The following is a 12749-nucleotide window of genomic DNA, read 5'->3' as shown; positions in this document are numbered from 1 at the left end:
GTGGATAGGTTCAGCAAAATGTGTATTTTGATACCTTGTAATAAACACAATACAGTTGAACAAACTGAAAAACTGTTCTTTGAACATGTATGGGTTCATTTTGGATTACCCACCTCTATTGTATGTGATCAAGACACCCGATTTGTGGGGAAGGGACACCAAACTGAAGAAAAGCACAACTTTTCATCGACAAACTGATGGCCAGACAGAAGTAGTTAACAGCACAGTGATCCTGTTACTCAGAGGATATTGCAGCAAACGTCATAAGCTTTGGGATGAACACTTGTGTTATGTGCAGCATGCTTACAACAGAGCAAAATATTATTCTACACAGAGATCTCCTTTGAGGCCTATTTCGGTTTCACACCAAGGTCTCCTTTGGATTTTGTGTTTGGTAAAGATACCATAGTTGAGGGACACAGTGATGTGGATAGGGCAACTAGGTTCATTGAAAAAATCTAGGAGATCCACTAGGCAGTACAAGAACAGCTGGAAAAGAGCCAAGCCAAATATAAGGCTAGGCATGACAAGCATTGGATGGAGCATAGTTTTCAAGTTGGTGACCATGTCTGGCTATATATCAGCGAGGACAGGATGTAAGGTGAAGATAGAAAACAAAAGCCTATCAGGTATGGACCTTTCAAAATACTTGAGAAGATTGGTGAGAATGCTTTTTGCCTTGATCTACCAGCCTACATGCACATCTACTCTGTCGTAAATGCAGATTGCTTGAGATTGTTTGAACCCTCACTAATCGAGGATCCTGAAGAGCAAAGTCAGTTGCCTTCTATTGATGACCTGCTACTTGAATGTCTTAATGAATTGTAGGAAGACACAGTGCTGGACAAGAAGGTGAGGATGACGCACAGAGGAGATGTTGAGTACCTTAGAGTAGGGCTCAAGGGTTCAAAGCCGAGCAGCACAAACTGGATTGAGATTGGACAAGTTAGAAAACAATACCCTCACTTAGTCGATGCTTGAAAACCAACTTTTGGTGGTCCAAAAGCTTTTCAGTGGGAAGGCCGTGATCCAAATTGGATCCATGAAGAAAAATCAGAGAACCATGACTGTATCAGGTCAGGACAGGCTTCAAAGAATTAAGAGCAGCGATCAGAAACACCTCTCAATGGTGGCAATTAGCAGCCAGAGTGGAACGACGAGGACCTCAGTCAAAGTGCGCTGACTGAGGCACATGGAGACCTCGCAGGAGGTGAAACTAGCCCCTGGGAAGCCCGGATCGGGAACAGGAGGCCATTTTTGATGTGCGATTAGCACATCAAAAGCCCCTCAAGAAGGAGACACCCCAAGCACTCAGTCATATGGGAGTCAGGAAAGCCATGGTGAAAAAAGGGCTAAAGGCTAAGGCGGGACTCGTGATCCAAAAACCGGCGGTATTTATAGGGGGAACCCTCAGGTGGTAGGCAATTTTGGCAAAAACGGAGCGATTCCACTCAGCGGCTGACTCGTGGCAAGCGGAGGAGAGAGAAAATCAATGCTCATTGCATGCTAACAGTCGAGCAAGTCAACCGCATGAAATGTGCAAATGGAATTGGATCTAGAGGCTCCAAATCTAATGGCTGAGATCATGCCCGACGGGAAAGCCGGAATCGACGAGGGATTAAGCCACGATCTATAAGAATTTGACGTTCGATTTGGCTGCCAAGGTGGCTGATGACTCATTCCACGATGTAACGGAAAAAAATCGAACCGACGAAGCAAGCTGGTGTAGTTGCAGGAGGACAAGTGGCCACTCCCTGTGAGCCGATGATGACGCCGAAATAGGGAGCTCCAAGCGAAGCTGTAGCAGGCGATCCGATGGGAAGTGGAAGGGGAATCAAATAGCCATGGGATCAACTAGCTTTAAAGCCATGAATACACGAAGTAGAAGACATGGAACACTAAGAGGGAGATGGAGAGGAAGAGAAAGAAGACAGAGAAAACGAAGAAAGACAGTGAAGAAAAAGAATCAGAAAGAAGACAGAGGGCCGAGCTGACCAAAGGCAGTGTCGAGCAGCAGAGAGCTTGAGAGATTCAAGCCATCCCTGAGAGGATCTGTCAGGATTGAGCACCACACTGGGCTCTTTCCATCAAAGACCAGAGAGGTCAATCGTTTGGTGAGGAAAAGAGTCTATGCAGTCTAGTGGCTTGGGGGATCCAAGAGCCACCCTGCTAAGCAAATTATGTTTCAGGAGACTCATATTGGGCTCCTTCATTGTAATTCTCTACTTTAAGACACAATAAAAGAAGGCCACCGCTGAGAGCTGGACCAGAGATGTAGCCTTGGAGGATAGGGTGAACTCCTTATTAAATTATGTGTTCTTATATTTGCTTGCTATATTTCTCTGCTATTTTCCATTTCAAGTGTTTGTGTATTTGCAATATGATCGATCCGTTGCCTAAATAACATAGACACACACCAACACATGAGTCTGTAATACCTTCATTTAATAAATCTTTAACTATGATCACTCATAGGGTGATTTCCAGATCAGGCACTAGTATGATAACTATAACAACTTTCTAGTTATGATAATTACAACAACTTGCTTGGTGAAAATAATATGAAAGATGTAAATGACTGGACAAATGTTAGGTTGTCAGTGAATAAGAATTCAGAAAGTTTCTCTAGTAAAATAAGGAGCAGTGAGTCTAAGAATTTTTAACATGGTCACATTAGGCATCTTGAGCATGTTTACCAGGTATCTGATGCCTTATAAGGCATGATTACTATTTTGTAACCTTAAAGAAATAAAAATGGCCTCGATTGACTACGATCACACTTCAGTTAGTGACACCTTTGCAAAGAGAGATATCTCTGGAGATCTTCACCAAAAAGAAGGTACATTGAAATTAAATAATGACTCTCAAAGTAGCCATCCTACTAGTGATGAAGAGGCCATGTCCTCTCATACTACAGGAACTAATAATGTATGTAAAATCTCAGGAAAAAAATTTCTGGATTGTAAGGCTAAAATATCTTCCAGGTCCCTTGATTCATTCAAGTGCTCTAGTAGAAAATAAAATGATAAGTGACAAGACTTGTAGAGAGAGGCTTTCAAATCCAATTATTTACCTAGTAATGATTATTTCCTTGAAGGATCTTAGAATGGTTTGAAGAATTATATAAGATATGATGAAAATAATCCAAGTTCAGTGACTAATAATGGGAACTCTTCCAATTTAGAAGATGTTTTTAAGCCAAAAAAACATTAAAAGAGTGGATACAGAGACATCAAACAATAAAGTAAACTTGGAAATACTTTCTGCCTTGATTCCTGGAGAAGATAACAACATGCATCAAGTTCAAGTTCTTAGTGAAGATTCTATTGATGATAGTGTTCATTCATTCGTTGATGTTCTTGGGGAGAGATGTAGTTTGAAATCCAAGATATTAGATAATGCTTTTACTGAAACTAAAGGTGGAACAATTGGACATCAAGGTGTAGATTTAGAGATATATTCAGGGAAAGATCTTGGTTTACCTTTGCACGATATCTCATTGGGTGGTCAAAGGGATGAGGAACTAATTGTTGAAGTTTGATTGGAAAGGGTAACTCAAGAATCAAATTGGTTGTTAAAACACATGCCAGGGTTGGAAATTCAGGATTAGATGTATAACTTCCCCGAATACCCTCAATTGTGTGAGAATTATGGGTGTGATTTTTCTGAGAAGGACATGGTTAATGCAGCAATAGAAGCATTGTTAGGACCACCTCAACGAGAAAAGGAGTGTAGACGCGATGATGAAGATTTTGTTACAATTGGAATGGGGGATTATGTACAAGCTTCAGATATTCTTGAAATGTCAAATGAGTATACAAGAAAAAAAGAAAGTGAGTTGTGTGACTCCAAAAAAGAAATTAAAATTATGAGAGCCCTTGTTTTCCTGTGTTTCCTTCGGTACTGTATTTTTGTCTCTTGTGGCGCACTTGATGGTGGTAGAGATTTGTCATTGTGTTACCCAAAGGAAGTTCCATGGATATCAGTGGCATACTCTACGGTAATAGACTTATCAATCGCTGTCCTCTAGAACAATTTTTCCACCACCATAGGGGTAGCGTCCCTAGAGGATTTTAGTCTAGACCATGCAAAAAACTTCACCTTGGCCTCAAATTCTTCTAGTGCGTAGGTCTCCCCACTCTCCCATACTGACTTTTGCACCATGATTTGTAGAGTGCCTCTCATTTTGTTAGGACTCAATCCTATATGTTGTTAGTTAGTAGTGAATTTCACAATATTGGTTCCTTTGTTCAACTCATTGGCATCTTTATAAGCATTGGACCCTTGAGAATTTGGAGGTGCTCTTGCAACACAACTGTATCATTGTTAATGCTAGCAAAAGTAGGGGAAAGTTACTACAAACTACATGCCTTGCTCCAGAATGGAAAACTTTAGGAAGAGAGCATTCCTCGCCATTAAAAAATTGTTTGGTAGGATAGCCATCACCAGCTACAATATTTATACCAGGTGTAAGCTTCTTTTTGAAGGAAATCAATGATTGTTTCTTACCAGGAATCCTTGGATCATAAGGTGTACTCCCATTTTTTTATGTATTCATGTAATTCAATCCCTCTTTTCCTTGCATGAGTAGGGTGTTGTTCAACCCTGGTACTTTAGCTCCGTTAAAAGAGTAAACATCTTGGTAGCCAACAAAGGCTTTATCCATCTCAACAACAACAAACCAGTTTGTGAACTCAGAGCCCCCCCCGAGTTGAAAAGAGTAATTAGTGCACTCCATTCCTTTGAATAGTTAGAATAGACATTCCAGTTAACGCTCACACCATAGTAATCACCACAGGGTAGTGGTTCTGGTATAGGAAAATGTTTCTTCCTAGCCCATGAAATTTCTTTTGTAGCCCAGTTATGGAAATGAACAAGCAGAGCCGAAGAAGGAAGGAGCATAGCCGGTTCCTTTGGACTGCAAGATGGCTTTATTGAAGATGGACAACCACAGGTTTGACAAGGGATGACATACTCATTATAATAAGCAGAGAAGGAAACACAACAATGAGGTTTAACAATCTTAGTGGAGATGTTGCAGACTATCTATCAGCTAGCAATGTCAGATAAAGTCCTCTGCGCGTCCGACTAGGATTTGGAAATTCGTTCGGGTTTAATCTCCTTGGCTTCCCGCATTGATAATCAGGATTAAGTATACCATTTATCTTCCAATTCAGAGGATGAAATAGTGTTGTCCAATTCGAATTTGGAGGGAGTTTGTAGACCTGAATTTGGAAAAGAGATTCAGACATTCTTGGATCAAAGATGGGTGGAAAAATAGTGCCATTTTTGCAACAATATTTTATTTTTCCGAAAACTGTATTATTAGGCATGTATTAACTAAGGACCACAACTGTTGGGACCTTCTCACAACTCATCACTATTGAGAAATCCATGTCTTGGTAGAAAGCACCTGCAGCTCCATTGATGCAGTCACTCTTACTTTGTGCTAGTGTCTATAGACCCTTCATGGCTTGAATAAATTCTCCCCTCTGCCATTCCCAGGACAATTTTTAGTAGTCCAAAAAGCCAATAGGATTCCCATTAGAAATTGTTACCTGTGCCCAATATTTTCTTTCAAAGGTCTGTGTGACATCGTAACAAATGTTGAGATCTCCTTCGTGGTGAGGAAGAAATTTTATTTGAATGACAACAATGTCCAACTTAGGATCATTTTTGTAGAAAACCTCCATAAAGCCCTTTGTAACAGAAGGCTTGGTGCATTTGTATCCTTGATTAGCAAGGTTGATGTTGTTAGGCATGGGAATACTCTTTTCTCTATCTCCAAATTTTGTGCCTTTCATCACAATCTGGACCACTATCTGGTTTATGTCCTTAGCAGTTTCAATGGCAGTCTTGAGATCTATTTGGGGGAAACATGGCAAAATAGTGTTGATGTCCCCTTTAGCAGGAAAAGACAACCCACCTTCCATCACTAAATTTCTTAGAGATACAAGAATTTTGGAAATATTGTCTTTGATGGAAAAGGAGAAGCACAAAGAACAACAAGAAAAGGCGCAACACAAAGAACAACAAGCAAAGGAGCAACAAAGTAGCAATGATGCAAAGAGAAACAACAAGGCAAGGAGTAGAAGCAATGCAAGGAGTAGCAAGCAGCAAAATAGTAGCAAGGCAAGGAGCAACAACAATACAAGGAGCAACAAGCAACAAAAGAAGGCAAAGGAGTAGAAGAAGGAGGAGGAGTTGTGATACATTAAAATGCTTTGATAATGTTGGAGAAATTACTATATTGAATAATTTGTGATGTGAAATTGTTTATTAAGCTTAATTGTTGTGATGCAAAGGCAAGAATCCAATCCAAAGGAAAGTATGTCGGAAATATTGATGTGATGCATTAATGATAAATATTTTCATTTAATGTTTCCATTGGTTGATACATTTAATCATTACATGTGGCAAAAATTAATAGTGGATGGATTATATATTTTTGTGTTCTAATATTCAAGATATGAAGAGTTTGGAAATGAATGAGTGGAAGGCAAAGAGACAAGCCTATTCACTTCATATTTCTATGTGGCTTGCAAACAACCATACAACTATTTTTATAAAAGATGTGATTTTGGAAGGTATTCAGAAGTTAGAGAATGGGATAATGTGAGAGAGTTGATAGAACTATTATGCATTAGTTACCTAGCACATATGGAGCTTATGTGATGCAAATTTGAAAGAAAGAATAGGTAGAAATGAAGAGGTAGACATGCATAATTTATGACCAGGTAAACCAACACATTATTTTTCTTGTTTGCATCAGGGGATGGTAGTCTTCTTTCAAGTTGTGCCTTGATAAATATCCATTTGGAGCTGGTTGAGGTAGGAGCCTCCTATGGGTTGTAGCCTATAGAAAACATATGGGAGTTGGAGCTTCCTTGCATGTTGCATCTTGCAGAAAATTGAGGTACCAACCTCCTATAGGTTGGAGCCTACAGAAAATCAAATGTAATAAGGAGTAGGAGCTTGCCTTTGCATCACAACAATAATAAAATCATTGTTTTCTCCCTTTATGGGTTTTGACACATATTTGGTGTCAATATGTGTCATTATTATTTGCTGATATGATGTTTTGGTTTTCTTATTAATTGTTGTTCACATATTCAATTTGTTGGTCATCATTTGTTAAGTTGCTCATGTAATGGTTCCATTAATGAGATTAATGAATATAATTTTAATTTCCATGAATAGACTAAACTGATTAATCCCCCCCTCTCAGATTAGTCAATTTTTTATCAATTGGTATCAGAGCTAGTTCCTTCGGTATAAGCTTAACAACTTGAAGGTAGAATTGGTTTAGTCATGGACTATCAAAGTGTACCTGTGTTGAGTGCAACAAACTTTCACGAGTGGAGATATAAGGTGAAATATGAACTGATATCTTACGGACCTAGTGTATGGAAACTAGTATGTGATGGTTACTGCAAAGACTCTCCCTCTTTGTAAGAACAACAGTGGAATGCTAAGGAAAAATGTGTCATGTATAACAATCTTCATAATAAGGATCTTGATACAATAATAGATCTAACTTCTGCAAAATAAATCTGGGATAGATTGCACTCATGCATGAAGAGGCTAGCAGCAATAATGTAGAGAAAGGAAAGAGAAAGAGGAAGGAGAAAAAACCATGTCAACAGGAAAGTGAAACCTCTACCTGTGTGAAAGTGCCTAACTCACATGAAGAAAAATCAGATGAAAATCAAGCTAGGCTTGACTTATCATTTTCTAGTATAGAAAGATTGAAGAATGGAAACAAATATCTGAAGAAACTGGTGTAGATATGTGATGAGAAAGAACACGAGTACAAGGAGGAAATTGTCAGCCTAAAGACACAACTTGAAGAAGCAAGGAGACTAGAAGAGGTGATGAGAAGTAAATTCAAGGAGAGAGACCTACAATGTAAAAGATTAGAAGCTTAGGTTGATTCAACTAGAAGTAAGTTAGAAGAAAAGAATAGGTTGTGTAAGCATCTAGAAGAGGACCTTGCCTCCATGAAGAACTCAGCAAAGGAAACCATTAAACATGATAATGAAGCAACTATAAAAGGACCTACAAAAGAAGAGTCTAACAACAAAAAGATTTGTAAAGAAAACAAAAACAAGCAACAATATCAAAAGCCAATCAATGAGTTGAACAAGTTCGGAATATCTGAAAGAAGATGCTTTGTTCCTCGGGAAACCATCACATGCTTTTCTTGCCATGAACATGGACATGTGGCAGCAGATTATAACAACAAGAACATCAAGACTATTCAACAAGACATGCAACAAAAAGAAGGTATTATCCAACAAGCAAACAAAGGAGAACACCAACAACAAGGTACATAAACTCTTTCTATGGTTATTGTTATATGTGTCATGAATTTGGACATAAAGTGGTTGAATGCAAAGTGTATATGAAGAAAAACATAAATGCAAAAATAAACACATTATTTTCTCTATTTTTTGGCCACACAAGATGTTTTGTGTGTAATAAACTTGGCCACAAAGCCAAGGATTGTAAGCTTCCATATATTCTAAATAACACTAGACAAAAGATGGAAGCAAATTCAAGAAGAGAGAACTATGAAAGAAATGCAAACAAAAGAAAACAACCTACGAAAGTGTGGAAGAGGAAGAGAAAGGAACAACTTGTTACTTCAATGACATAATGAACTCATCATGGCATCAAGGGGAGCTACTCTAAGTAGCAAGACAACTATCCAATCAATATTAGAAGAGCAATAGCATCCCAGGGGGAGAGAAACCCATAAAGTGTGAGAAGATAATGGGCATTGTGAGATCATAGCTGGCATGGATATCTTTAAGAAAACGAATACATATAAACGTAGAGGAAACAATGAAATAAATCAAAGTGAGAAAGCCATAGGAGTGGAAATATCATGGGGATAAAACTAATCCTATTGAGGAAGATTTCAAAGAATGCAGTGATGACCATGAAGCAATCGAGCTAGATGGGATGGAAAAGATGGCTCATCATAAAAAATCATAGAGGAAAATCCATGGCCCAAAAATAAAAACAAGAAGAGCCTACCGAAAGCAAGGGGCACCTGAGAATGAGGGTCATAAGAAGGCCAACATAGATAACACATCCAATGAGAAGCAGAGGAAATTGGGGTCTGATACTAATGTGAAGGAAACTACACTTACTCAAGATCACAGAGAAAGGTATGAGTCTGTAAACCTTGAAAAATATATGGAGACCAAGAGAGCGTTGACATTGAGTATCCTCCATAATAAAAACTAAATGTGAAAGGTGTGTAAAAGAAAGTCACCAGAAGGCTATGTCTTCACGTAGAACTTCTATAAGAAGAGATATTAAGAAGTCTTCAATGAGAGGAAGTAATTCTACAATCAATGGGGCTGACTAAAAGGTTGTAGCAGAGAAAGAGTGCAAGGGCCTTGTTCATGAAGATAAGAAAATTGCTCACGTAGATAAAATTGGAGCACTATAAGTCATTCTCAAGGAAGAGAATGCATCTATTGTGGATACAAAAGTTGTAGAAATTTCAAGAGAAACGGTCATAATCCAAACACTCCCAAGTCATTGTGATGAATATGAAAATATGCCTAAAAAAACTGTTCAGGATACTACTTCTGTGAAAGTTTGCCACCATATGGATGAGAGAACAAATATAGAGGATGAAGGGGAAATAGATGCAACTACCACTGAGAAATTGGTTTCAGTACCCATGAATGAAGAGACAACTTTCAAGGAAGATGCAGTTGAAATAGAAGAAACTAAAATTCATGTCCAAGAGAGGTAAACAATATGATATAAGATATCTGCTTCTATAGTTGGAGATGCATGACATAGATTTAAACATGTTATGAAAATCACATATAATTATCACCCATAACAATTCATGGTTCAAGCAGAACGATTGAGTTGAATTTTTGGGAAAGAAAGAGTCGAGATTACAAATATTGTGCTAATCATGATGGAGCTGCCACACTGTTCCGACAGCCTTACCGAGACAATGAGATAAAAAGCAAGCATTAAAATGAAGATGAATAAAGAAAAAAAACCTATTCCGAGGATTAATTATTCAAAAAATATATATTCCCAGTCATAGTATGAAGCATAAACTACAGTTTCTTACTGTATGTCAGATGCGCAAAGTTTAAATATCAAATATCATGAAACTGAATTCTATACATTATTGGAATCCTAACAATAAAGGTTGTTCTGAGGTCGGGCACATTATTATGAAGAGCTTGGTTAATTAGGTGTAACCATATGACAGATGTGTTAGAGGTATGATAATGAAATGAAAGTTGAATGATAGTGAAAATCTGAGTGTGCAGTGATAGAATTACAGTTCGGACATGTGGTAGATTATGCCAAGGTAATGGATGAGAGGATTGTGTGGAGATGGGCATTAAATGAAAATTGAAAAGTTGAACATTATTCTACCCACCAAATCTGAAACCTTATGGCAATTTCATGGTATGCGTTATGTAACTTTCACTATCTTCATCATGCAAGAACATATGATAGTAGATGTCAGACCAGGGAAATGGTCGTTGAAGAAACATCCATGAATTGGTAATAATTGATACACCTACGCTGCAATGACATGAATTGGTATGCCCGATACTCCATGGCCCGGCTTAAAAATGAGCTTTTTGATGTCAGGATGTTCATAAAAGTGGTGATCCCATGAGTCATTCTTTCATAAGGCCCTGACATCAGGATTTGGAGCAAGCAAACTATGTGAGATGATATGTGAAAGAATGCTCGATTGCATTCTAGCTGAAGTTGAAAGAATTCATGCAAAAGTTTAAATCTGTGTTGGCCCAGAAAGTAGAGAACGCATTCCCTCCACCAAGCTGATAACATCCATGTTTTGTTACCGTTGTGAAGAATTTCTGCAGGAATTCGTGGAAGCCCTGCAAATGCTAGGATTGGTAGCTGCAAAATCATTTAATACATTCATGCAACAATTGAATGTTGAAGTACTACGTAAGGCACACTATGTGAGGCAGGAATAGAAGGCGAAAGAAGAGGAGGGTTGGCCATGGGAAGCAGGATGAAACAATCGGGATTATTTAATGTTTTGGTAGTATTGGCTATTTACAGTTGGAATTTAGAAGTGGTTGAATGCGAGGCATTCAGACATGATCCAGGGCACCCTTAGTGGCATCACATCACATTCCAGGATATCCAGTAAAACATTAAGCATGAGATGCGCCAAATGCTACACTCTAGAGATAAGGCTCCTTTTAAGGTTCCATTTGAGGTTAATATTGTACTAGTTGGATTCGATGGTGATGGTGGATGATGGGGAGGTTTATGAGAAGAAGCTTTCCCTCACACCATCTTGCATGTCTGGAGACTACTCTACCATTCCATATTGAACATGACCTTCAATATAACATCATTCCTGTTGGGCAGCCGAAGCTTATAGCATTTGAAAAAGCAATGAAGAATGTGATGGTGCCTACAGGTTCAACAAAGTAGAGCGAATATGGAAAAGAGCCACCATTATTTGAATTTGAAGAAATGATTGTAGAACCGTTTCCAAATATTGTACACCTATTTGTTTCACTTTGAAGATACTTCATATTCTACTGCAAAAATAAAAGAACCTATGCCAAATGAAATATTCATTCTAAACTTTGATAAGGTTCATATGGATCCTAGGAACAAATACATTGATCTTGAGGCTTTAAAGTACATGGAAATTGAAGAAATTACATTTGAACAAATGAAGTAGTAGGAAGGAAATTTCATTTACTTGTATCGCTATCATGGAGGGGGGGCATCAAAATTATTGTTGGGTTCAGGAAGATATGTTGTCATAGATCTGTCTGTTATTCCATTAACATATGGAAAGACAGAAATAGAGGAAGGTAGTGTAACTTACAGGAAAATTCGAAGGTTGTCATATATTTTTTTCCAAGAGGCCAAGGTCCTGTTAGTCCTGGTTCCACTATTGAGCTCTTCATACGATAGCTTGGAGCTCTCATTTTTACAACTATTGAGCATGTTCTAGGTCTAGATGTTAGGTTTAACACCGTTGATTTGGCCAGTTGGTTACTTGTTCCTATTATAGTGTTCCAAAACCACAATCATTACAATATTTTTGAAGTAAGCCACAATTATAGTATTGATATGGAGGCCATTGAGATGGAGGTTAAAAATATGGTTCATGCTGGAAAAGAGGTTGTTATTGTTGAGGGTCCCTGCTACCTTCATCATCATGAGACAAATATAGATGGTCACTCTCTCCATGAGACAAATACAAATGGTCATTTTCACGTCTCGACTAGAACATATCTAGGTGCTTCTATTCTCAAAGAAGAAATGGAGTGTCGAAAGGATGAGGAACTAATTGTTGAAGTTGGATTGGAGAGGGTAACTCAAGAATCAAACTAGTTGTTAAAACACGTGCCAAGGTTGGAAATTCAGGATTAGAGGTATAACTTCTCTGAAGACCCTGAATTGTCTGAGAATTATGGGTGTGATTTTTCTGAGAAGGACATAGTTAATGTAGTAATAGAAGCATTTATATGACCACCTCAACGAGAAAAAGAGTGCAGACTTGACGATGAAGATTTTATTATAATTGGAATGGGGGATTCTATACAAGGTTCAAATATTCTTGAAATGTCAAATGAGTATACAAGCAAAAAATAAAGTGAGTTGTGTGACTCCAAAAAAGAAAGTGAAATTCTGAGAGCCCTCTTTTTCTTGTGTTTCCTTCGGTACTATATTTTTCTCTCCTATGGTGCAGA

At 38.2% G+C, this 12749-nt stretch overlaps 1 pseudogene; it reads left to right on the top strand.

Annotated features, from left to right (window-relative positions):
* The first annotated feature begins 11029 nt into the window (after nt 1-11029).
* LOC149139231 (uncharacterized) lies at nt 11030-12390 on the top strand (annotated as a pseudogene).
* The last annotated feature ends 359 nt before the right edge of the window (nt 12391-12749 follow it).

Source organism: Pinus tabuliformis, chromosome X, assembly GCF_031772625.1.
Source record: "Pinus tabuliformis cultivar Carrire ecotype Pingquan chromosome X, CPIR1, whole genome shotgun sequence".
In the NCBI taxonomy this organism is placed as follows: Eukaryota; Viridiplantae; Streptophyta; class Pinopsida; order Pinales; family Pinaceae; genus Pinus; species Pinus tabuliformis.
The sequence above is the reverse complement of the archived record's forward strand: the minus strand, read 5'-3'. Positions and strand labels throughout refer to the sequence as shown.